The 26,643-nt window shown below is 36.6% G+C and overlaps 1 protein-coding gene across 5 annotated transcripts in view; it reads right to left on the bottom strand.

Annotated features, from left to right (window-relative positions):
• The window catches only part of MEIS2 (Meis homeobox 2), a 167,858-nt gene that overhangs the window by 61,020 nt on the left and 80,195 nt on the right, over nt 1-26,643 (bottom strand). The gene's annotated exons all lie outside the window — the stretch shown is intronic.

Here is a 26,643-nt window from a genome sequence, read left to right as displayed (position 1 = left end):
AAAGATGCATCATTAAGTGGTATCCTCTATGTAAATGTGCCTTTACAGATTTCTTATTTCTCAAACTCAACTCATTTGCAAAAGAACAGGGCAGAAAACTCTGGGTGAATTCAAATGTTACAAGAGAACCACAGCATGTTTCAAGTTCATCCCGTGGTCTTATTATACAGAAAAAAATAGAAAAAATATTCCTGAGAAATAATTGGCAGTTGTGCTTTAGTACTTTTACTTTCTCTGCCATAAAGGACAGAGTAGCACCAGTTTAGCAGAATGGAAGATACTGAATGTATAGATTTTAAAGTTGTAGGAACAATATGTTCAGGACCGGTTCTTAGGAGTCATGACAACCAATTCAATTACTCTACTGTTTATTGCCAATATGCGTGTTCAACCTTTTATGGAGCAAGGAGTGGATTACTTGATGCTTACCAACTACACTACTAAGGGCAGAAAAGGGTGGCTTCAAGTTTAACTTTCAGATGAAAAAATAAACATGTTTAAACATATTTCCTGCCTCCCTGTTTTCCTCTCTTTTCTTCAAAAAGAGATTTTTGGGGAAAACTTATACACCTCCTATGCGCATAATCAATATGTTCAATTGTGATAGGCAGGAGAGGCTTTGGAGGATCATTAATTCACGTATAACCCCCAGAGAACTGCGTAAGTAAGGTTTGAATAGGCATTAAATTAAATATGCATATGTTTTAAATGTACATCATTCATTATACAGCAAAATGAAACTTTCGAGTTTTTTGATGCTGCTTACAGATCTCAACACTCAAACACCCAAAATCAATATCATTTTCTTCTGTGCTGATGTTACATTTTAATACAGAAACCTCTCATACCTCTGCTTCAACAAATATTTTCTCATATGTTTCTAAACCCTTACCTACTATTTTGTAAATGATACAAATAATCAGTCATCTGGAATTACTTTTTTTAGAGTGTTGAATACTTAATTTTTCATTATCTACACTTTTTTAAAAGCAGGCACTGTTTAATGCCATTGACAAACTGACATTTAGCAAAGCAACATCATAGCAAAAAGGGTTAAGCAGATCTGTATTAATATAGAAGTCAAGCTTTTAATATTCTGCAAATATTAACAAAGAAAGATGATAATGTTGAGTTAATATGGGTTAAGGATAAAATGAAAATAAATTTTGCTGATTGCTAAGTGTTGACACTTTTTTGGCTAGGCCCACAGCCTTTTCTTGAAGGCTGTGTAATTACAGAAGGCTTTTCCCCTCCTTCCCCCTCCTGCTTCGAGCCCACATTAGTAATGACCCCTTCACTGCTTCAAAAACCACTAATAGTCTTCAGCAAAGGCAAGAAAAATGAACAGGATAAATTGGAATCCACAGTCAGTAATTTGCATCATATGAGGCTGCTTTGGCCACTCACACTCATTCCTGGCCATCAATCGTTTGCTGTCAGGTGCTGCACTCTGCCACCATGATAAATACTCCTCCTAACACTCTGATTCGTCCAAACAATGTAATTGTCCTCTATTCTCCTCTTGGTAATGGAGATAATGAATGACTGCACAAACAAGAAGGATTGCTCATCACAGACACAGGGTGGCTTCAAACTGAAAAGCTTTGAGTACAAATTTTAATTGACTGAAAACACAGGTTGAAAGAAAAGAAACCCTGTATTCCATTTCCAGGCTGCAGTACAGTAACTTCTGAGCCTTCTCTTTTTTGACTGGGGAGTGCACTTCCATCAAGGAGGATCTTGAGCATGGGCCCCTCAGCCTGGCTGAGAAGAGACAGCAGAAAAACCTGTCACTGAAAGCAGCAACAGAAATGCTGTCCAGCGTGCAATTCACATAAAACAACTCCTCACTTCAACTGTGTTTTATCCCAGCCTCTTCCCAGGGAGGAGACAGCGTTATGAAAAAACTCTTCCAAATGGAAACAGTTCCATCCCATTCAATAGCTGTTGCACTGGGAGGAATAGTATGGTGTTTTTTTAATTTCAGGTGAAATAACCACACATAAACCACATCCAACAGCACAGAGCAGGATGGAAATCAGTGAGTATACTCAGTGTGATAGCCATCCTGGAGCTATTAAGACATCTGAAAATTGGTACACACAAGATCAACAAACACTTAAAAGCCGAGATTTTATCAAAATTCACCTTGCACAGATGGCTTTTATTATTTCTAATTAAGAATGAAGGACAATAGCATAACAACTAACCTATTTTAAAAATGTTCTACATTTTGGGGAAGAGAGAAAGAACTGGTGTTTTCTGTTTTTTTTTTCCCCTTCAACATCGGTGATTCTACAGCTTTTAAATGTGAAGTGGACTGTTTATCTGAAAGTGTTCTGGCAGGCTGCCACCATATTTCTAAGATTAAAGAAAGGATTGAAAACAATCAGCTTTCTGAGGAACTGAAACCACCACAATATGTTTCTGATTAATTTACAAATATATGTATATATTTAAGGCTAAACTACAGAACCAGAAAATTCCTACTAGTTAGTCTATCAGAGGCATTCTTACACTTTATTAGAACAGACATCATATTGAAATAATAAGCATGGGAGGCCTTCATTTCTTCTTTGATCTATATTACTAAATGTCTGACTGGCTCAGATTTAAAATAGACTTTGGTGTGTTTGCACTTGAAAACTGGAAAAAGACCGCAAGTAATAATTTGTTGTCAGTTTCCATATTCTCTATCTAAAACTACAGTTTAGTCTGCGCACTGCTGGATGCCAGGCGATGTTAGTCTGGTCACCCCTGCAGTGTCTGAACTTTCTTGTAGGAACACATGCTATAATATGGTAGCAATGATGATAGATCACTTCATCAGCGTGGAACTGGCTGAAATGAATTAAAGGTACAGGTCACAGCTTTACATGGTTTCTGAATCGTTCTGAACCTCCTGCAGATTAGTGTCATTACAGCCTTAAGTACACAGGTACGTACTGGAGAAGGGTGCCAAAGAGCTCTGAACACCAAAGGAGCATGATTTCTTGACAAAAACTCTGCCAAATCTATAGCAAATGTAAAGGTAATATTTTAAGCTACTTAACTGTACTTCCATGTAATTATAAAGCCTTTTTTTTTTTTTCCCTGCATAAATATTTGTTTCCAATTTGTTTCCAATAAATGAAACAATAGTAAACAGTGGCCTTTAAGTGCAGTGCATGTCCAACGTAGTTGGATCTGATTTGAGGCTTGGGGGTATGTGTATGCAGTTAATTTTACTCAGGCTGATGATAACATTTCACACAAGATTTGTTTATTTTCTTATTTAGAAAACCGACTTCAGAAGAAGGAACACAAAAGGGAGTTTATCATCAGAAGGTGAAAGAATCTAAATTATTTGCCCTTAAAAAGCATAATGAATACAAAATGCCATAGGTTGTTACAAATGGCAAGATTAAAGTACACACTGACATCTGCTAACTTTTCTCAGCCTATTAAAAGCATTCCATAGTTACCTGTTTAAAAATGAATCTCAGTAACAAATGAGTTAATGCTCATTAAAAAAAAAGAAAGAGCTTTGAAAATCTCACCACCTCCAAAAAAAAACCCTTCTACTGAGTATATCTCATCACTTTATTACCAAGGTAACCATGGGTATCTCATGAACTCTCCAGTGTTACTGGATGGCCAAATACCAGTGCTGCAAAAAGCCAATTCTCTATCTCCAGATGATAAGACTGTGCTCCAGACGTGATGGAGCTCCAAAATGGATGCTTTTCTGATGACCGCAACTCATTTAGAAAGGAGAGAAACTACTTGCATTCCAGTAGTTTCAAAATTCAACAGTAACAAAAATCACATTTCTCTACGTGTTGTTAGGGAGTCCATTTAAATTGCAGTCCTAGCCGCCTGAGATACAACTCATCTCATAACACCCAAAGCATTTCAATCTCTTAACTAGACAATCACATCAAACAGTGAAGAAAAGAGACTTTCACATACTGAACTGCAAAACCAAGGTTTCTAAACTTATTTTAGAAGAAATTATGAGCACCACCTGAACCTAAAGCTTGTCAAATTTCCAGTGGATCTTTCTTCTTTGGTCAATCTCCTTTGCTGCTATTACACATATATCCTACCAGACATGCTGTAATGGCACTCAAGCACTGATGCTAACATTTGCAGTGGAGAGACTGTTGTGCTGTGACCAGCCATACTAAAAACGGTGAGCACCAAATAAAGCACCTAGATGGACAGAGCTGGAGAATTGCAGCAGTTGTGGCTGCTGTAACACCAAACACCAGTGTTCAGTGGCCCTGGTTTTTCCCTACTGATAAAGGATAGGCATACTTGCTACTTTACTGTATAGAGCTGATTTGAATCATATCCTGCTAGTTGAGCTGAAACAAAGAATAATAAAAAGCAAAGCTAGAATAAATATGGCCAAAGGGCATAAATGCTAACTCTACAATATTCGTAGCTCTTGCTGGTCTGATAAACAAAGGATCAGGAGGACCCACTTTCCTATGTTTTGCCATTTTAAAGACATCAGGTAACACATTCAAAGAGACAAGCTGATGTGCTAAGGAAGTTCAATATACATGAGAGGGTTGTTGATGACATATGGCTGCTTTTAGACACAACAAAAAAGAAAGATGACCAGCTGTGTGGATTGCAGAATGAAAGCTTGTGAAGCACATTTAAAGGAAAAAAAAAAAAAAAAAGATGTTCTAAGGAAGGGAAGAAGGATAGAAGAATGATTAATCAAGTAATATCAAGCAGTACTGTGGTAAAAAAAAAAAAAAATTCCATTGTATATGAAACAGAACAATGACAGAGAGCCAAAGTCTCCAGTCTTACAAGAAGAAAAACATTTTGTAATCTTTTGCAAAATAGTTTTTCACAAAAATTTCCCTCAAAAAATTAAAATGATGATTAATGATCTGTACAATGGTTTTGAAAATAGTGAGTATTCACATGGAAAAGAAGAGTGACAATGAACATTAGCACTCCTCAAACTCAGTTTTGCTCTATTTCCTGGAACAAATGCAGGTTTCTGGTGTAAATGTTAACATGATACTACTGTCCCAATTTCCAGCAAAGCTATCATATATTTCAGGGATTTGATAAGTTAGCATAAACAGGCACTTTCTGTCCGATATTTCCATTTAGAATTTTTAGGTAGTGAGTGCCCTGAAAGCAGAATAAATAATAAGATGATCTGACAGACAAATGTAGAAAAGAATCTATGGAGAAAATTTACAGTGAAAGAATGTCTGATGTGGATGGTAGTAAATTTAATGATGTACTTTGTAGTAAGTAACTAATTAAAAACAAATTAAAAAAGAAAGTGTAAGAATGAGTGCTCCATAGGAAAATATTAAGGTAGCTAATAAGAGAACTGTGAAGTTAACTGAAGTAACTGGAAACAGTTCTGTTGCAGTTGTGCATGACAGAATGAATTGCAGAAGAGAGAGACACTCAAAGTTAGACTTAAATTTTGCCCACAGATTGAAAAGAGGTATATTTGGAAGCTATGGAAAAGATGAATTGACATGAAAGATTTCAAAAATGCATCTTAGATAACCAGGAAGTACTGGAGAGAGGGACAGTGATATTGAAAAATAGTTTCCAGATCAGTCTTCAGGCATAAAGCACAATGCTTAGTAATAAAACCAAACATAATATTACTGTGATTTTCTTCTCCTAGGTATTGTATGTTATCTCCTAGATAGTTGGATATGAAATTCTATTTCCACTGAAGCCAGGGAGAGTTTTGCCATTATTATCTTCAGAATTTGATTTGGAGTGTTATTTAAGAAATAACTTTTTAGTAAACATAGAGAAACATTGCTTTAATCTTGAGAAATATAAAATCTGCATTAAATATTGAAGAGTATTATGTAATATTTTACAATGGTAGAAAAGGACTCAAAAAGCAACATAGAATGCATTTGTGGAATAAATTTTTATACCACAACAAAGACAAAAATTTGAGACACCAGTTGAAGACCCAAATCTGTAATGAAGTCAACACAGAAAATCTTTCAAACCACAAACCAATCAACATTGGTGAAGAAAACTCAATAGTGATGTAAGCCAAAACAATAACAAAATAATAAAAACAACCCCCCAAAAAACAAACAAAAAAGCCCCATCAGGCTATAAATGCTAAAGTAAAAAATCTACAGGGACAGTCCTAAAACGATGAGCAAAATTACAGTATAAGACAGACGTGATAATTCTAAATAGTTTTCCTCTTATTCAAAATTAATTATCTCAACAAGTTCTGCTTCATTAATCCCTTAAGAGAGAGCTAGAGCAAAAAAGGGGTGAGAATAACTTACTTAATGCAAGCCAAGAAAATAATCAGTAGCACTTAAAATGATGTTCCTTTCATTAATATCAAGATGCAGATCTGGGCCCCTTTCAATGAAGTAATAGAATTAAACTTTTAGATAAGCCCCAGATTTTTCCTTTCTCCCAGATTTGAAACTTTACTTGCTGACAAGCTCATAAAAAACATTGGTTTATTCTAAAGATTGGCCCAATCAGCCAATTCTTAACCCTATATACCATTCTTAACCCTATGTAGTTACTTGTTTTGATTTAACATACTCCAAACCCTACAATCGCTATGAATTTCAGCTCCTAATATTTGACAGTTCTTCAATCTAGAGCATATACATCCCCAAGACCTTTTTCAGGTCCATCTAGACTGCTAGCTCTGGCTGAGGCAGAAGATAATTTAATGTCATATCTTTTCACTTAGCCTTTCCAGTTTGGAGTAGGAATTTGTGAGTCATATGGACACATTTAGGAATAGAACTAGCATCAAATATTAAATGGTGGTATCCACACAGAACAGTTACAGCTGTCTGTGAAAGTTCAGTCATCTCACTGACTACATTTTTTTCATGACTGGATAAACTGAAGAACCTCAGATTCTGTGTTTGAAAAGTTCAGGACCACATAAGGATTTTCACAAATCTATTCCCAAACAATCTCAGTGCTCTGCCTTGCAATATACCCAGGAAATCACTTCCTACAGGGCTGATTTAATTGAATTCGAACCTCTATCTGGCCTGCCGAAGCTGCTTCCTTTTTGATTGCCATAAACCAAACTTTTACAGAAAACAGTTTTCAAATGCATCATGAAAGAATACAAGGTTCACAAAGTCATAAAGATAAAGTTCAATTTCATTTTTTCTGCTCCATAGACAGGATTTACCATTGATAGGGAGAAAAAAAATATGTCCACTGTGAAAGATAATGAACAAGGAGCTGGTACTTTCATTCAGTAGCTGACTTCTGTTAGCTGGGATAAAGATCTACATAAATCAAGGATTCCAGGATACACAGAAGTAGGATTATATAATATGTAGACAAGAACAAACATGGCTATGAAAAGATTAGATCCCTTAAATGCCCAAGAAACTGATTTTTGTTCTCAATGATTTCAAAGAAAAGGAAGATTGAAGATTAATCAGACACACAAAACTTCAGAAGAGGTAGAGTGTTAGATAATCCTCCATCTTGTAAAAGAATACATAACGTATTGTGGACTGTTTAGTGAATTATCCCCTGTTGAATGTCTGGAACAGTTTTCTGAACCTCAGCAATACACTGAAAAGCTTAATGTGATGAGGAAAGCAACATGAATTTATGACAGCAAGGTCTTTCTTAATTAACTTGCTAGCGTTGTTAAATAATGTTATCACCAGAGCAGAGGAATGGAAATGCCATAGATACTATCTCTTTCAGTTTTATTACAGAGGCTTGATATAATTTCAGATTAAAGACTATCCAGTAGAAAAATATCTCATAAACAAGTAACAACAAGCAATGGTTAAGATGACTAGTGAGGAGACTCTTCTTACTTTCATATGTAATCAAGTTAAGCAACAATATCAGATAAAGCTAGAAATACAAAAGATTTATGCACTGTTAAGCATGAAAGGTATGCTAGAGGGCCAACCTACTGCCCTACAAAGGCAACAGAACATCTCAGCGGACTTCAGTGGGAACCAGACAGTAAATTTATTAGGCTTTACTGATTAATATACAAGGCCTTTTTTTTTTTTTTCTTAAAAAGCAGATGCTGTTAGTATATTGTGCAAAAATGGTGCAGAAATATGCAATTATTTTTTTCTGAAACATCTTAATTTAATACATGACTAAGTATCAACAGGCACAAAACCATTTATCATTATATCCCTTGCCTTCACCTTACTGGACCATAGTTTAACAGTCTTTGTTAGGGGTTTCTAATTTAATTCACAATTCTTCATCTTCTGCTGCTTTGTAAATCTCAGTCTGATCTTCTGCTTCTGATTTAATGTAGAGCTACTATGCACCCACCAGGCTAAATAAAATCAACAGAGTTTAATGCCTTATGTTGTATTTTTGATTTTAATACACAGGTAGAGTAGACAGGGCTAATTTGATCATAAATGTTATACTAAATACTCTGAAGTCTAAAGACTGTAGGCACAAGTAAAGTCACAAGTATGGAGATTAAAAACTATTCTGCATTTAATGTGAATTAGGTATCAATAGTGCAAAACTGCAATACATCTATCATTAAATAGAATCTATGCTACTCAGAACTGCTTTCTTCAGCATTCAAATTTAATCCAGGAGAATGATACAAATGACTTGGCAAACCAATATAATGATTTAATCTGTGTCATATTAGAAACTAAAAGTTAGATTTTTTTTTTTAAAACACACTTTGTGTCATGTCCTAGCAGTAATACTCTCAGTACTATTGCACAGCACTTCCTTCCATGTGAGAACCCTTTGAGTTTCATTGGGTTATGTAGAGAAAAAAACAATCAGTTCAAGGAAGGTTTGGCTCTAAGTCTGGCTCATAGACAGAGGACCAGAGAGAGAACTTTGTTTTGGTATTCTTTAAGTAGGAGACTTTGAATTTCCCTTTTACCTAAGCTACATCTGCTGAGCTGGTTTATTACAAAAGAAATGGGAACTATGGCAATACATAGCTCCAAGAGTCTCCCATTCATACCGTAAATATGTGAGGCCATGGCTCTGGGCAAGCTTTTCAGCACATTCAGTGGCAGGATTTGATAGAATGCAACAGCCAGCTCTTATTGCACCTCTTAATTTGCTTGCTGGAACTTGGCAATTTACCTTTCAAGAGCCACAGACCAAGTGGATATCTGTTTGGCACGCACAAAAGTTCTTTTCAGGGATCTAGTGAAAGGGTAAGGTATGGTCTGCAGCTTAATGAAGTTATAAGCTAGTGACATATCTTGCCAGAAAATATTCATGACCTACTAAAAGGAAAGAAAACTAGTCATCGCAAAATAAGGAGTTATGCTTTAATGTTTAACATACATAATTTAATTCGTACTTAGCTGGTTATATATACATAACGAATTTGCAAAGCAAAAGCAACATCTGCAATAACTTCTGTAGTAACGAGACATCATGTTAATAACAAAACCCTGAAGTGCCCACAGTTAAGGCCAGATTTGATGAGTTCAAATTCTGGCAAACCTTGTAAGACTTCTAGGTGTAGCATTACAATTGCTGTTTTCATGTGGCAGCTAGGTGAAACTGCTGTGGCTTATGCTAAGTCTCACATTAAGGCTGAACTCAAAACCTCAAAGACAAACCCTGAGTTGTGAATTTACACAGATTTACAAACATTTCAAAAAGAAAATTCTGCAATGGAAAACTTTTGCTTGATTCCTAAAAGGATATCCACTTTCTCATGGATCGTGTTTTGTTGTTGTCCCAGAGAGAGCAGGAGAAAAGTATGTATAGTCATCTTCTTCCCAAAAAGTCCTCTCCTTGATTTCAAGCCCTGCACAAGCTGGTTATGTCTACAGTGACAACCTGCGCACAGGATTTTGAAATTCCTGAGAAAGGCAAGAGCTAGTGCTTTGCCTCTTTGATGAGAATAGAATCTGGCCAGATTTTAACAGGTTATGGGAAGTAAGCAGGTTATATCAGTAGCCAGTACTGAATTATCAAACTAGTGGTCATTTTTGCAAGGATTAGAGAAGTGATGAGGTTTAAATCTTTGGAGTGGGCTTGGAGGGCACTAAACTGAAATTGACTTGGACAAGGGACAACAGAACACAGGCCTAACAGGAATTAAGGTCTCCAAGAATGTCTGACTTGAAAGCATTTATTAATGTATGTGACTCTCTAATGTATGGCACAAGTATGATCACATTTAAGTTTCATCAGCCTGTGAAAAACAGCTCAGGTATATGGAGTGAGAGGGTAAACAAGTATGCAGAAAAGGAATTCTGCAAGTTGCTTTTAAGGTAGGGAGTAAAGAGGATGTTAGCGCAGCAAGACAGTTCATTTTGGAATAGGATTTAGCAAGACATCTTGGTGCAGGGAAGTTAACACCAGGGAAGGTCTTTTACTACAGGCTGGCTGGGGAGTGGGCAACGTCTCTCAAACAAGATGTGCGGGTGCTGGGAACGTGAGGGGCAGGAGGGACTGAGGCCTGTGAGATAAGTGGCAGGCTGTAAGTAGAGCTGGGGAGTGGAACTGAACACAACACACCAATTTCCAAGGGCTGGAAAAAGAAGCAGCATAAAACACATATACACACACAAGTATGTATATACATACTTAGGAAATAGTAGGTAGTAACAACCATCATAGATCTGTAACATTTTACAAGCATTTGTAGAAAAAGTTAAGAGAATGTATAATATTTCCACATGACAAGGCTTTGATCCAACATGCTTCCCTCAAAAGGGTGCACTGTTTTGTTGTGTGATAGGTGCCTGAGCTGCTTTTCATTTAGTTTTATTTAAGAGATGTGTGATCATGGCTCAAAGGTACATGGTATAGTGGTGGGACTCAGTGGGTCAGGTTGATGGTTGGACTTGGTAATAATCTTGAAGATTTTTCCAACCTAGATTACACTGTGATTCTAATTTGAATAGAAGAAAGTATTCAGTGTCACCACAGAAACTTTTCAGCATCCAAAGATGCAGGCAAGCATGTCACAAGAGAACAGGAGTTAGGCTGTTAATTCACCTGATTTCAGTAATAGTTATGCATACAATGTATTTAATTGCTTTTGAGAAATTGTGAAGGTGTTCATTAGCATTTGTATTTACAATTAAATATGTTTAAAGTCTGATCTTATCAAAGCCTGTTGATTCTTTCACATACATTGGATTACCGCCATCTTGCTGAACAACCAGTGCACAACTATCTGCTATTACAAAGCAAGACTAACATGTGTCAGTGTTCTGGGAGCCTGTGGAGTCCCCATAAACCCTTAGGAGATTAGATGACCTAAAATGAAAGCCAAGTAATTTACTTGATCTTTTACTGCCTGCTTCTTCAGGGTAGCCTTTTAATAAAATCTTCTTAAAATCAATAAAATATATTTATAACAGAGTACCACACTCCTACCAACAATCTGTGAGCTGGTACATACACTTCGCGGCTTATAAACTGACACACTGTAATAGCTGCACAGTTTTTAGCAGCTGTCTCTCACACCATGTGTCCTGCCCAAGTGGAGACTGAGATTCAGACATAGTGTTCAAAACAGGAATTATTCTGTAATTTTCAGATTAGATGACAACTGTATAATTGTTAATTTCCTAAAATCAAGCAGGGAGAAACAAACTGAGATCTTCCTTATTGCAAAGGAGACATATCACCCACAGGTGAACAGAATTCTGAAGGTGAGTACAAGATATGGACCTCCATAGTAAACACATACACTGATAGTATGCTCCTGCCCACGACAATTTTTGAAGTGGATGTGGGATTTCCACAGTGAAAAGCAGGTGAATCAGCTCATCCATCCTTATACATTATTTTAAATGCATTTATTAAAATTTTATGAATCTGAAATCTAACTAGATGTTTTATGAATTAATTTTCTATGCTAGTTTTAACTGAATGAGATAAATATATCCTCTCCTGCAAACTGAAGACAGAACTCTTATAACCTAACTTGCTACCTTCCATTCATTCCATGTAGCAATGATGGCATCCTTTTCCAATTACTGTTTTGGCTTTGAAAGGTTCATATTTTGCATGTTTGTACATTCATTAGAGGCATGTTCGTGACTAAGTCTGTTGGCAAGACAGGAGGTCACTTGTCCCAAACTGAAGTCACAGAAAGCTGTCACGACCTTGTTCTGTGATATAGAAGAAGCTATCAAGTCAAATATGGTTATCTACTGCATTCTGTAGTTCTAATTTCTAATGCCTGTATCGTAGATGGGGGTGAAGAAGGAAGTTTGGCCTTTATTCATAAACAATATAAAATGGTGCAATTTGCATCTCTTAAATAATGCAGGAACAAAAGTTTTGAGTAAACTTAATCTATATGCTGTTTTCTTGGCTTTCCAGATACAGTTGGAATTGGCTCATCTAGTTATTGGAAGAATTGATTCTTAGTAAATCACTTGATTTGCATAACATACCTGCTTTTTACAAACAATGATTTCTTTATCAAAATGTTGGCTCTTTTTTTTAATTAAAAAAAAAAAAAAAACCCTGAGTTACTTCCGCTTTTTTGCTAGTATATAGTGGCAAAGTTGGCAGATCTCCTTCACAGAATTTTGAATTTTCAGATGGTACTGGAATTCAGAAGAAAGTTTCTAAGTGCTCCATAGCACTACAAAAGGCTTGTACTATATTAATCTGCTAGCTTGTAAATCAGCTTGCCCATTAATACTTTTGCATATTTAGAATACTTTTCAGACATGGGTCTCAGAATGCTTCATGATTGCTAGGAAATGCAATCAAGTAAAACACCACCACTCCTTGGAAAAGGATAGGAAAAAAGAAGTTATCCATTTTTGGGGTGGAGAAATAGAGGCCTAGAAACACCTAGTGCCTGACCAAAGGCATAGAAGAATAAAAATGCAGAGTTTGCAACAGTGTCCAGAGGTGATCTTACAGAACATAACAGTAGATTTCTGCATCAAGACATCTAAAATAGCAATTGGATTTTTAAAAGCACAGGAATAGTGGTCAAACTCTAAGATTCCTAAGGAAAACAATGAAGATATATGAATGAATGAAGATATTTCTACTACAGAATACAGTACTTGTATTTCTGTTGAGCATAAAACAATTCCTGGAACAATCAAACAAATAAACAGAAAGAATTAGGGCACTTTGGAAGGAGGGACATTATGACTGATTTTCAAATAAGTTTTTATGTTTAGGGGTGCTAATCCCATCAAAAGAAAATACGAAATGGGTGCCAAACTTCCTGGGGCTTCATTGAAATTCTCATCTCATATCACTATAATTTATTATATGAGCACAAATTACATTTAAAATGGAATTTACTTCTACTGCATATGTGTGTTCATATTTTCCTGCTTTCATTGTTCATTGCATTTTTTTAATATACCTTTTATTGAGTGATTTACAGTGACAAAACAGCAGCGAACGAGAAAACACACTTCCTAACATACCCCTCCAAAATCCAAAATATTAAAAAGCAATTATAAACACTGGACCATAACATTGAACTGACACCATTTCTCTGCCACTTTAAACTAGCAAAGTATGTGGCCTTCTGTAGTTTTTTGTTTTTCAAGGTTATTCTCAGAAGCACCTGCATAGTAAATAAAGGTAAAAGTCAACAAAGTAGACTCAGAAATCAGTGAATAAGGAGCTCTGCTTCCATATACGTTAGTGAACTTTTCTCCTGACAAACAGGCTATCACCGTATAATGGGCTTTTCCTGAAGTTTACTGCGGCACTGTTTATAATAACATTGCATCCAGCCTGCCTTGTTGGTACTTTTGCATTGCAGGGTAACAGTTCTGAGGTGGCAGCAAACAGCTTCCGTGCTTGTGTCAGGAGAAATAAAACTGTTATTATTTCATACACTTCAGAGGCCACACTCGAACTCAGCAGTTCCACAGAGCTGTTGTGAACAGAAAGCTCTGCTGTGGAACACCGGGCTGCCCCCTCAACAATAAACCATCTTCGCTCCCATCCGTGTTTGGCTTCATGCCAGTTGCCCATTTGCTTTACACCACCAATTTATATTCACTGAGATGGTGTAAGGTTCTAGAACAGCACTGATTATCAAATCTGCCTGCCAAACATATGAGCAGTAAAAGCTGGTCTTCCAGAGCCCTACATCTACCATCCAAGGGCCCAATCCTGTACGTTCAACCTGGAAATGGTACTGAGATTGGCTCAAGTCAATGGAGCCCTCGGCAACAGTAGACATTGCCAGTGGGATCATGTGGCTGAGGGACAAGGGTCTCTGCAGCCCAGCTCCCCTCCTCAGAATATGACAGGAGCACTTTTCAGCTACTTGACAGAGACACAAGCTCTGCCAGAGCTAGCTGAGAGAGCTTGAATCTTTTGTCACATCTTCTGATTACTGTTTCATAATGAAACCATTCACCAGTTGATGCTATTTCTTCCAGTGTACAGGAAGCCATTTTTAAAGAGGCTCCAGAATGGTCATGCAGCAACTCACCCCTTGCTGATCCCAAACACCAAAAAGTCATACAAGCTCTTCTCCACTTACCCCTCCCTATGTCCAAAACAAATGCAAGATCAGAGATCAAAAAAAGTTAAAAATCAAGAAGCTTTAGAAAAGTTCTTACAAACGAAACCCATCTGATTTTTATTTGTCTTTAACAGCTAAGAAACATGCAAGTCAAACTTCTGAACTTTATACTTACAAGGTCTAGGAATTTACTTCATTTTAAAACAAAGTTTAGATTCTTAGAGGGAAGAAAAAAGATGTTTACAATGGGGATGGGTCTTTGGAAGGACATCAAATGTCATGAGAGTAGTATCCAGGAGAACTGAAAACATCGTATTAACAATGGATTTTTCCAAATTAATTAGCCTTGCCCATTTTAATTTTTCCTTCACAATGCTTTAAGCTTGTGAGAATCAGCCACAACGGGTTTTGTTCATAAGTTGCTTTGCATCTAAAAAGAATTAGAATATTTCATGCTTTCTTTTCCATGTGGTCATATATTCGTAATCCTAATTTGAATCCTTTAGTTTCATGTGCAATTAGTTTTCACTGGAGCCAATAAATGTAATCCATATGTAAGGAAAGCAGGATGGAGCTTTAATGAGTGGGAAGTAAATGTAACAATGAAATAGCAAATGAAGAGATTTTGCAGGAACAATACAGCTTTCTGGATGTGAAACAAACCTGGAGAGAAAAATACATCTACCCTTTTTTTTTTTCTTTTTTTTTTTTTTTTTGCTTAAGAGCTGTAATGTTGGGATCACCTAATGCATTGAAACACATATTTGCTTTTTCTAATCATTTCCTAGTCAAATTAATCACATCCCAATCCTAAAGTGAACTCTGTTTGAGAACAACTCTGCACATCCATAGTGGTATCTGCAAGATTACAGCCTTTATTGCTGACTATTTGTAAATAAGGATAAAAGTCAGCGTAGGCATCTTTTCAAATGCAACTTTAAAATACCATATGTCCTTATGCTTGTGTTATGTGACGAAACCTGACAGATCAAAGGACCAGATTTCCCACTCTACATTGATTATTTACTATCATTCATTTTCATGCATTTTAATATGTGGTATCTACATTTAGGTTCTTGAGAGCCAGAGAGATTTCAAGCTGCAATACTTGGATCCAGATTCTGAACTTCACATAGCTTGGGGATCTGGCATTTTGGTTCAGCTTTTCCTCTATGTAAACAACAGTGTATCTCAGATGAAGGCCACACTGTCTTCAAACATGCTCAATCTGTCTTACTCCTTTCCTCCTCTCCAATCTATTCACCTTTTCCCCTCAAAAAAGAAAAATAAAGCTAGAAATTCATGACAGATTTTGACTGCAGGCATCAATCCTTCAACTCACTGTGTAAGTCAGTGGAAGCACTTATGTTGTCACTCTAAACATAAACTAACAAAGTGACCCAACAGAGACAATAGAGCTTCTGATGCTTCTCCTTATTGGCCAGTCATAAATTCATAAAGGGTTGTGTACTACCACCAGTATGTAAGTTTACTAGATAAACATCACCACCATCTTAATGACTTGTGTACACGTTGTAAACCAGGGAATCTTTATACAAAGAAATCAGATAAATCAAACACGAGCTGAGGCTTAGAGGAAAGCAATTAAAGCTTTAAGGTAAGGTTGCTGAGGGAAAGCCCTGTATCACATTATAGTGTATAATAGAAAGAAGTGTTAACATGGAGCACAGTATGTGAAATTAAATTAATTAGTAATATAAACCACTTCTAAAGCAGTATGTCCATTGACAGATAGATTAAACATAAGAGATAAATAACTTGTTCAAAGATCTCAACTCTTTTTTTTTTAATCAAAGAAAAGAAATGAAAAAAGAAATTAAACTTCCTAAAAGACAGAGGTGATAAAAGCATAACTAAAATAGATGTTTTAAAGCCAACTTGTTTGCCCCAGGCTAGTGATTGAAAAGAAAAGGCATGGCTAGACCATAAAAAACCTATTGGACCATATTTCATTTGCTATAGTATATTTAAATGTTTCACTGCACACCAATTTAAATCTAGTACCTTATAGGCTGGTAAAAAATACCTTAAGCTGCACTACTTTTGAGCAACTGTAAGGAATGTTTTCTTCTTCAAAACTCCATTTAGTAACCTCATATAGCCTTTCTTCAGGTTAGTAATGTACTTGAAGTTACATGGCCTTACATTATTAGAAGTAGATTACTAGATTACAGAAGTTACATTACTATTCCTCACAAAAAACTACAGACCCTTCTTCCTTACGAAATAAACATGCATTCTTCTGTTAGGAAGAAGTACTATTAGCACAATACAAACTGGAACATGAAGAGTATAAGTACATGAACAAAAGCATGCCGCTTTCCCTAAACTCCAGGCACCACACCCCTGTACCACATACAGCTTTCCCATCCTACTCCCCAACCTCCCCCAACCAGGAGCCGGAGTTCCATACATACACTTTCTGGCATCCAATAGCAAAGTTTAAGAAAACATTCAGTTAACTGCATACCAAGTGGCTACCTGCCTATTAATCCTCATTCATTGCTCCTGTGTATCTCTGAGTTTTCCAAAGAACTTACTCCCATTCTACACTGATGACAGTAGTTGGGAAAGCACTGCTGTCATTCTGATTTGACAGATGAAGGAACCTGAGACAAGTACTGCTTCCTGGAGATTATACTGATTGAGTAATATTTAATATTTAATAATAATTATACTGTGATTGAACTGGACATCTATTGCTTTTGAGGTCATCTGTTTTCCAGTTTTTTGAGATTCCAAAAGTCACCAGCATTTGACAGCTTCAGGCACACCTTTGGCATTCTGTTGTTCTGCACTACGCTTTAAGTATCTCAGGATCATGTCTGTGGCATCCAGTATGCAGAAGAGCTCAACTGCATCTGAATTAAACCTGTAAAAGTTATTGTGAATTTACAATCATATTCATACCAATTCTAATTTGAAACTCATTACCTGAAGGAGAGTTTTGTTTTGGGGAAAGTTAACTTTCATTTACTCATTTCCACAGTGATACAATTCTAGGTGTTAGCCATCATAAATACAATATGCTTTTAAATCTCCCTAAGGAAAATGTATTATATACCACTTCTGCAAAAAAGAGTGGGGGGATGGAACATAAAGGTATGTATTCTAACTATACATCAAAACACAATGTTTCTTCTACAGCCTCAACACTAGCATTATTGCTCTAATACAGATGGCTATAAATTAGGGTTTGCATAACTTAGATTTGTTCAGGTACAACAGAAAAAGTGATAAAACATGTATTTTATAAACATGAGTGTAAAACTACTGTGCATCTTCTAGAACTTTTTACAATTCAGAGGTCAGTATGTCAGTATGGTCAGTATGTTATGAAATGGGAAGTTAGTAACAAATTCAAGGTGATGAAAGAGGGGATGGTACGTACTTTGAATGAATAAACCATGCTGACTCTACAATGCAAAGGTTAGAAATATTTTGAGTAAGTTAGGTACGCAAATTAAAGCTGCCCTGAGGCAACTTAAGTGACTGGGTGATTTGCTATCACTACTAACTGCTAAAGCCTTGCTAAATTTGGCAACAGCACACAAGTAACCTTTCTGTACATGTGATAATACCTGTACTGAATTAACACTTGGAAACATTTTAGTTAATATGAGATGTGCTTTTCAAGGCAAATACTGACCTCATGGGCACTGCTACAAATATACAGTAACTTACTGCCAGCCCCCCCTCTTCCTAGTTCCTGAGAAAGAGTTCCTAAAATTTGTTCATTAAATTTATTACAGGCAGAGCAGATACACCTCTCGTAAGACAGCACTTCCTTTTGCTAAATCCCATTTTCTAGATTGATATTTAGTATGCAAAGTGTTTGCTCAACTCTGAATTATTTTGGAAAGTTTTAGCAAGAGTGATTCAGCCATTTCTGAAAATGAAATTAAAAAATATATTGGTATGCTGTTTCACACTATGTTTAATTGAGGAGTGCATGCTTTGGAACAGAAGCATAACATTTGGAGAAGAGATGGCCCTGCTCTCAGGGATGTGCCTTTTGCCATCTCTTTGAAAATCCACCCACATTTGGCCAAGCTATAAACCTTTGAATTTTCTCAATTAGCACTAGTTCAGTAAAGACATTTAAGAGTTTGTCAGCTAAATTCTTCAAAGACTCCATCTGTACTGAACATGCTCCAGCCTGCACATGCTGGCATCTGCATTACCTCCTCCCCTCCTCCCCCCCCCCCCCACCACCACACACACACACACACACACACACACACACACACACACACACACACACACAGAGCATGTGCTGCTCTGGCTCCAAGCAGGACATACTCTGAACAGACCTTCTCTACTGATGTGGGCCTGACCACAGGTGCTGCACCTGCATCCTCCACATGTCACATCCATGTCGGAGGAAGGAGTGCTCTTGTTTTTCTGTAATTGCCAGTCACCTTCTCCCTGTACTCCAGCTCCTTTCCTTTACAATCCAAGTCCCTAAAATTTCCAGCGCAGCACCAGTCTCCTCACTCAGCTAGCACTCTTATTTCTTGACTCCTCAAACAATGTGACACAAAGTACATCTTTCTCCTTGAACAGTTTGATGCCCTCTACATGTATTTCTGGAGTCTCCTCCACCCATGCTGCATATCAGAAGACTGCCCCAAGGGAACAGGTGGCAGAAGACAACAGTGCACTGTTTCAATGCCTGCCTATAATCTTATCTCAGGAACTTTGAAGCAGTCTTACAACAGTGTGTGGCAACCCTCTACATCACAAATGCAGTCTTACCAGTATTAGGTGCTATGGGATTCATGAGTATAGGCACTTAAGATAATTTTTAAAAGTTCAGTTGTCAAAACCCAAGAATTATTCAATAGGGACCTATAAACTGCCATTTTTACTCAGACTTAAACCATAGCTAATTTATTACATTTTTAATATGGGAATCAAAAGCACACTTCTAATGATCACCTGCCAAATTTCAACCCCCCCCTCTAAAGCATGGCAGCACTACAGCTGCTCAAAGTAAAGATCTCCATAATTAACACTGATAAATAATGTGTATCATGCTTTTCTCTTGCCACTGTTTATTTTTTTCAAACCTATTTTGTTTGAATTTTTCTTTGAGGCTTCAGCTGTTTTTCAAAGGCTCTGAACTGGACATTGCCTGTACTGCTATTCTTTGATTATCCATACACGCTGTATCCCAGGATCAGAAACTCAATATTTAAAATCTTAAGACTGGCTCTGTTTGTATAGATCTCAACTTTCTATTTTAAGAACACTGCTTTAAGATATACCTCATTAAATAACTAATGTAAACATGTAATGTGTTAAATAAGACCTCTTAACTGGGTCAAGTATCTTCTGTTGTACATATCTTCATACTTCTAATCTGTCTGGAAAACGTAGCTTGGTTGTGTAACACAGAATAATTTTTGCAAACTGATAGAGCTTTTCTCTTTTTATTTTCTGATCAACTGCTTGCTCGGGTTGACTCTGAACAAGAATTTGCTAACCCATGATATTCAGTAGCAGTCTGACTCTACAGGGCAGAGAAAATGCTAACTAATGTAAGCAGTCAGAGTAGTTAAGGTACTTCTCTGATGAATAATTTTATGTCAGTAAGAAGAATACTTCAAAAGTATAACACAAGAACTTGTCTCAAAGATACTGTTTGCATTACACTGCATTTCAAAAATTGTTAAGTGGCACTACTTAAAGCCCCCTTCCTTCAGTTGAACCAAAACAAGACAGCCCACAAACAGAGTTTTCTATGGATAGAAAGAAAATGGGAATCTGAAACATTTAACTGAGCTATAGAATTCAAGGAAAACAATGAATTTCAAGCTTGGTGGATTGGTTTGGACTGGTTGCATGAGTAAAGTCATAACATTCTACCTTCCTCCATTTTTCTAGTTTGTTTTCTGGTTTGAGCTTAAGGATTCTGGAAAAGTCTTTCTGACTTCTCTCCTGGAAGACTGGTTGCCTCTTAACGTTAGGAAGGAATCCTTTAAAGTTTAATAAGAATGAAATGTTTATGATAAAACTGAAAATGTTGCTGCCTGATCAACTCATGAACTATAATATGGCAACACACAGTGGAACAGTAACAGGCTCACATTTCAAACCTAGTGGGCTAGGCAAGCTGTCTAGATTTTTTTTTCCACCAGAGCTGGTATGCTTACAAGACGGGGTCAAGAGTGTACATTAGAGTACACAAAATCCAGCAAGCCGATTTCATAATTTTGTGGAAGAGAAGAAAGAAAAATTTTTACAAATCGAAAAATGGTTCTAAAAAGTGTTTGTAAAATCTTTGCAGATAGTCTTTTTAATTAAAAAAAAATATAAAAAGGTATAGTAGCAAAACACTGTCATGTTCTGATAAAACTTTTTTTTTTTTTAAACACATGAAATTCTCTGACAATTCTGGCTATCAGTGTTTTTAAGACAGAAAGCCACCTTCACCAAAACATAAGGTCATTTTGTTTAGAACATAACTTTCTGACATTTGGAGAACTGGAACTGACTGATCTAGAAGTTGTTTTGAATATTGAATATTGTAAGAAAAGTAACAAACATTGTACACAACAAGCCTTGCTTTTTTAAAAGCGTAGTTTGTAATTCTTGCAATCTCTTCTTCAAATCTCTGCATGCAAATCCTGAACTGTTATTGCACCTCGGAAAAAAAAACAACAATTTCAAGAGTCACACAAGATGATACTAAGAAAAGACAAGGTCTGAGGGCCCATCTTCCTCACATTAAATTCAGTAGAAAATAAAAATAAATCCTATTGTTTATCCATTTGCTAAGACAAGGCTGCGAATGAGGTGTGGAAATTAAACTATATTCCCAAGCCTAAGGGTGGCTCCTTTAGGTCAGGGTTCTGGCGAGTCACTGTAGGAAATGCATGTTGTCATTTCTCATTGCAGTAAGCATTCTGTTGATAGGGGAGTTCTGTCTCCAGGACTGTCAATCTGGCAAATTTCACAGGCATTAGAAAAAAAAAAAAAATCACAAAAATTAAACAAAACCAGAGACTGGGAAAAACATCAGTGTAGTGGATCTATTTAAAGGGGAATTTGGAACTGGACTTCTGTGACGTTTCCTGTACTTTAAATGCCATTCTTTTTCCACTCAATACATTAAAGGGACATGATCAAGGCTAAAGAACCTAAAATTAAACCTGCCAGCTGTGTTTTGATTTGTGAGTATTCACAGGTCATGCTGTCCCTGGACACTGCATTGTCTGATCAGCTCTCTAGGGTAAGCAAAATGCTGAAACTTAAGGGAGTTCTGATTCCCCTTCTATATTTCAGTACAATCTTCGCTCTCCTCAGAGTAAACCAGACAGGCAGAAAGATGACAATATACAAATAAGTGTCTCTGATCTGGGAAGTAGCATGGCTTTGTTTTATAGTTACTGTTCATATTTCATGTTACATTTGGAAATTTAATAGATCTCAGAGTGTCACACATAGGTAAAAATATATGAATATTCTCAAACATATTTGATTTTACATCAAATGTGCAAGCTTTCATAACATCTGAAAATATCTAAACCTTCATTAACACTGCCAGTATGGTTTTAGTGTTTGAAATTACTCATTAGTCTGCCAATTTTCCACCTAATAACTCATTTAATTACTGAAAAGTGGCTCTAGATAGTTTGCAATTGCTCCATAAAACTTATTACTAAAATTTCAAGGAGCAGTTTATCTAAGATGCATTCATCTGACCTCTAATTTCTGGATGGCGTAAACCTAACTAGTTTGTTTTCATAGGACAAGCAATCATACATGGAACTGCATGTGTTCGTGATCTTTGAATGTACAAATCAGAGCTTTTAGTCAAAAAAAAGCTCAAAATTAGAGGCAGTTTTGGACAGTTCAGCCTTATAAACCTGCCAGATGAGCTCTGCTTTTGTTAGAACAATCATCCAAATGAGTCAGTCAAAAAGACATGGGTGTGTTATTGCCCTGTAATTAAGAGTTGACAAAAATCTGTAATTTTCAAAATAATAATTGAAAACACATGCGGAAATGTTACATAAAAGCTACATTTAATAATGGCAAAATCCACCTTTTCAAAGAGGTACAGATTTTGAACTAAAGTCTCTAAGACAGCCATCTTTTTTTTTTTTTTTTTTTTTTTATAAATAATTGTTGTGTTTTGAGCTTGGAATAGTGTATAACCCTGCTCAGGAAGCCTTACAAAACATCAGTTCAGAAGGAGTGTCAACAGGACTTGATATAATCTCTCTCCCATAATTCCAAGATGGAAAAAGGATTGCACAGAACCAAAACAGATCCAGCTCTTCCTTCACTTAACCTGTTGTCTCACTCCAAGAGATCATAGGATCCAAAGGCATCTATTTCAATTCTCTGGGTGCACTGTGACATGCAGTACTCATCCTCTAACCCCTTCCAACTCACCCTCAGTCTCTTATGCATCTATCTCCTTCTGTGCAGACGGAATATCTTCATGACTATGAGTTGTTCAAGAGAATGCTTTATCAGAGAACAGAAAAGCAGCAAACAGGGATACATTGTGGACAAAGAAAAAACTTTCGAAAGTAACTGAAAGAATTTCTTTTGATTGCCTTTCCTATCCTGTCCTCCATTTAAATTTCAAAGGCAAAAATGATATTCAACTCAGTTGCTTAAAACATTTATACATCATGCATACTCAGAAAGATAAAAACTCCAAATTCTTAAATCAAGATGTACTTGGAAGAAAAAAGCCATATCACCAAGAAAGAGATAATCCCTTTGTTACCATATGGCCATTTCTGTGCCAGCGTTTATCTCTTTGGAGCCCAGAGAAGAAGGTGGTCAGAGCCTACATGGCTCATGAGTGCTCAATCTGTATGCATTAAGGTGATGCACTGATGCACAAAAGATTCTCTTACATTAAGAAAAAAAAAAAAGTCACATTCTACGACAGCAAGGTTCACGGAAATCTATGGCAACATCTAGAATTTGTACCTTAAACACTGATCAAGGAAACAAAGCTAAATTAAATCTATGAAGTCCAGCATATTTGTACCACTTAAGCTGCATTATAGAAGATCTGTACAAAGGATAGCTCTTAGCTTTTTTTTTTTTTTGTCATTTTGCTTTAATTCTACAGCTCTACAATTTTTGTGACGGCAAATTTTCAATTAATGTGCAGTGATGATGCAAAATTACAAGCATAAATTAGGTCAACATTATGCTACATTCACACATTTACCAGGTATCAGAATACACTATTCTAGTGGCAACTACTCAGTCACTAGAGTGACATCACAGGTTTAATATGCTTAGAGCTGCTGCATCAAGTGAGAAGGCAAGTGTATCAGCATTGCATTAATAATATTTTGCTGTAATCATAAGCAAGCTTTGCTAGTATCTATTAACCAGTCATTAAAAAAAAAGTGGTAGATGCAAATGTAAGAATGTTATTGATGTGATATATATTACAAGGCAACAGTGGTAAAGCAAGATCTAGCATTCTGCCATTCCATCCATTTACTTTATTATTTTTTTTTTTTTAAATCTCATTAGCAAATCTTATTTTTGCTCTGAACTGTATCAGCATATACGTTATTTTACGCATTCACTTGTGCACACGTTTCTGTGCATAGACATATACGTGTATATTTTAACATACAAGCACATATGCTCCAGAGCTTTCCTTTTAGTGTTTTTCTTGAATCTTCACATGAATAATATCTAGCATCATGGACCTTGAACACTGATGACTCCGGTTAACGCTTTTATCCTTTGCTTGAAATTACAGGATCAGTCTAGCCAGAATTTATGAGAACCAGACCCCAGACCTCACATAGCTCACATATTAGACCATTAGGCATCTAACTACCTCTGAACAATTTCAATGCATTATCTTGCCTTCTCCCTGGGGCACAAACTTCACTCGCCCGTACTTTTAATATATTTTGTCTGCATGAAGCAGATCGAGTTATTACATGCCAGCAGATCACAACTTACAGAAATCTCATTGCTCTACAACAATGCAACTAATATCTCTCTGCTCCATGCTGAGATAGCACGGTAAAGAAATGGTCAATTGTGATATTTTCAGTAAATTAATTGATAATGTACTCAGTGCAGATTTGCTGTTTATGCTTACAGACAGGTTAATTAAATATTCCCCATCCTGAAATACATTTGTGAGTATGCATATATAAGCTGGTGTAACCCCAAATGTATTCGCATAGCCAAACAAGAATTTGTCAAATTGTTTAGAGCATTGCTACTGCAATTCACATAAATATATTGTCCTTCTGGCGTGAGAGGTTTTATACTCACTTTTCAAAGGCAACATAAAAACAGCACATTGTTGCCAAACATACATTTGCATTTTGACACTTAAGAGTTTTGTTTTGCTTTCTTTTTAAATTCTCCTAATGAAATCTAACAAAGTAAGATTAGAAATCAATTGACCCATGAACTATCCTGAACCTTTTACCTGGGCTGTAAGGCCATTACATTCTTTTCTTTCATTTGTGGTTTGTTTTGTGGGGTTTTTTTTTTGTTTTTGTTTTTGTTTTTTTTTTGTTTTTTTTTTTTTTGCTGGTGCAAGGCTGAACAGGAAACGAGGGTGATCCTGTCTCCTCCCTAGAGGCTGTTCATCAGCTGGCTCAGCTTACAGCAGTAAAGAAAAAAAAAATAACAAAACACATCAGAAACATGCAAACATTCAGACCCTTATATTTTTCCTAATACCTTATGATCATTGCTACAATACTAATATTAATAGCAGAGGATAGTTACAATTGTACAGGTTTTGGAATTTCTTTTCTGCAAAGTGATACGCACATATTCTTCCCACATTTAGTACCTGCCTTTATAACCAGTTCTATCTGATGAAGTAATTATGTTCTGGATTTGCTAAATGAGTTTCCTTTATAGCTTGCATTCTCAATGAAAAGAGCATTACTCATAATTCTGTATTTCAAAATTAAATTCATCGTTAAAAATAAACAGAGAAGTGGAAAGCTTGTGCCTCCTTTCCAAAGCAGTTTGGAGCCCTATTCTGCTATTTGCTCAGTGTCTTCAGAGAGATGCTGAGCCCTAGAGTGCCTGCGAGAGAAAACAGAGACTCTCAGCACCTCAGAGAAGGCGCTTCATGCAGCACAGCATTGGACACTTAATTCCTGACTAAAACAAACTCCATCAAAAGGTCATCAGTCCTGGAGACTAAAACAGTTTTGATGAAGTCCAGTCTCCTACTCTGTTGACAAGTGTCTCAATTATTTTCAACAGCTCTTGGTGTCTACATTGGAAGAATGCAGAACAATCATCAGGCTGAGGTAACCACAGGTCCCACAGTGAGAATCTGCAGAACGTGCACACTGAACAGCACTTTAGACAGCTATTTTTTTTTTGCACCTGAGGTAGGAATAACTAATGATGTAACCAAGTTATCAGCTACACATTTTGACATACCAGCAGTGCATGAACTAATGCCTTGTAACTGCAATGCAAGAAGAAATGGCCCCTCAGGATAAATTCTTTGAAAGTCTATATGAGCAAAGCAATGAGATGTCTAGATGGAAATATCTAGAACTTTTAAAAAAGACTGGATGGGACTTAACCCTGCTGGATTTTCCTACATGCTGTATGAATCAAATGAGGCAAAGCTTATCTGGCACTGATTGATTCTTTCAGTCTCTGCCAATCCACCTTAACATTCAGATTAATTTAAGATGCAGGCTGCAGAGAAGAAAATATCATACTCTTCTCCTTACACTGCTTTGCTCTTGAAGGCAAAACTGCACATACCTCTCTGCACCATATATGCCTTTACATATTAAGCCATCTCGGACGTCTTTGATTTCTCTTCAGCCATTTTCCTCCCCACCTCCACGCATAAAACCTCTCCCCCTTTCCTCAGGAAGCTGCCAGGCAGAGCCTTGGACATACACAGGCCTTTCAGAAACCCAGTTGACAACCTCTCCTACCAGAATAAGGACCCTGGTACTTCTCCCCAGCTACCACTCACCCCACATGCTTTGAGGTACCCACTATCCAAAATTCCCACTTCTCCTAAAACTCCTGTGACCACTTGAGTCCCCTGAATACCTTGACTGTCCCTGACAGGAGATACCAAATTCCACCTGTTACTTTTGCAGTTAAAGCTTGGCTAATACCACATTGATAAGAGGCAGAACTCTTGGTTTCTTGAAAGC

Source organism: Centrocercus urophasianus, unplaced genomic scaffold, assembly GCF_019232065.1.
Source record: "Centrocercus urophasianus isolate 14NV4802_14NV808 unplaced genomic scaffold, USGS_Curo_1.0 seq_14, whole genome shotgun sequence".
Taxonomy (NCBI): domain Eukaryota; kingdom Metazoa; phylum Chordata; class Aves; order Galliformes; family Phasianidae; genus Centrocercus; species Centrocercus urophasianus.
Note: the sequence above shows the minus strand (reverse complement) of the source record. Positions and strands in the feature narration are given on the sequence as shown.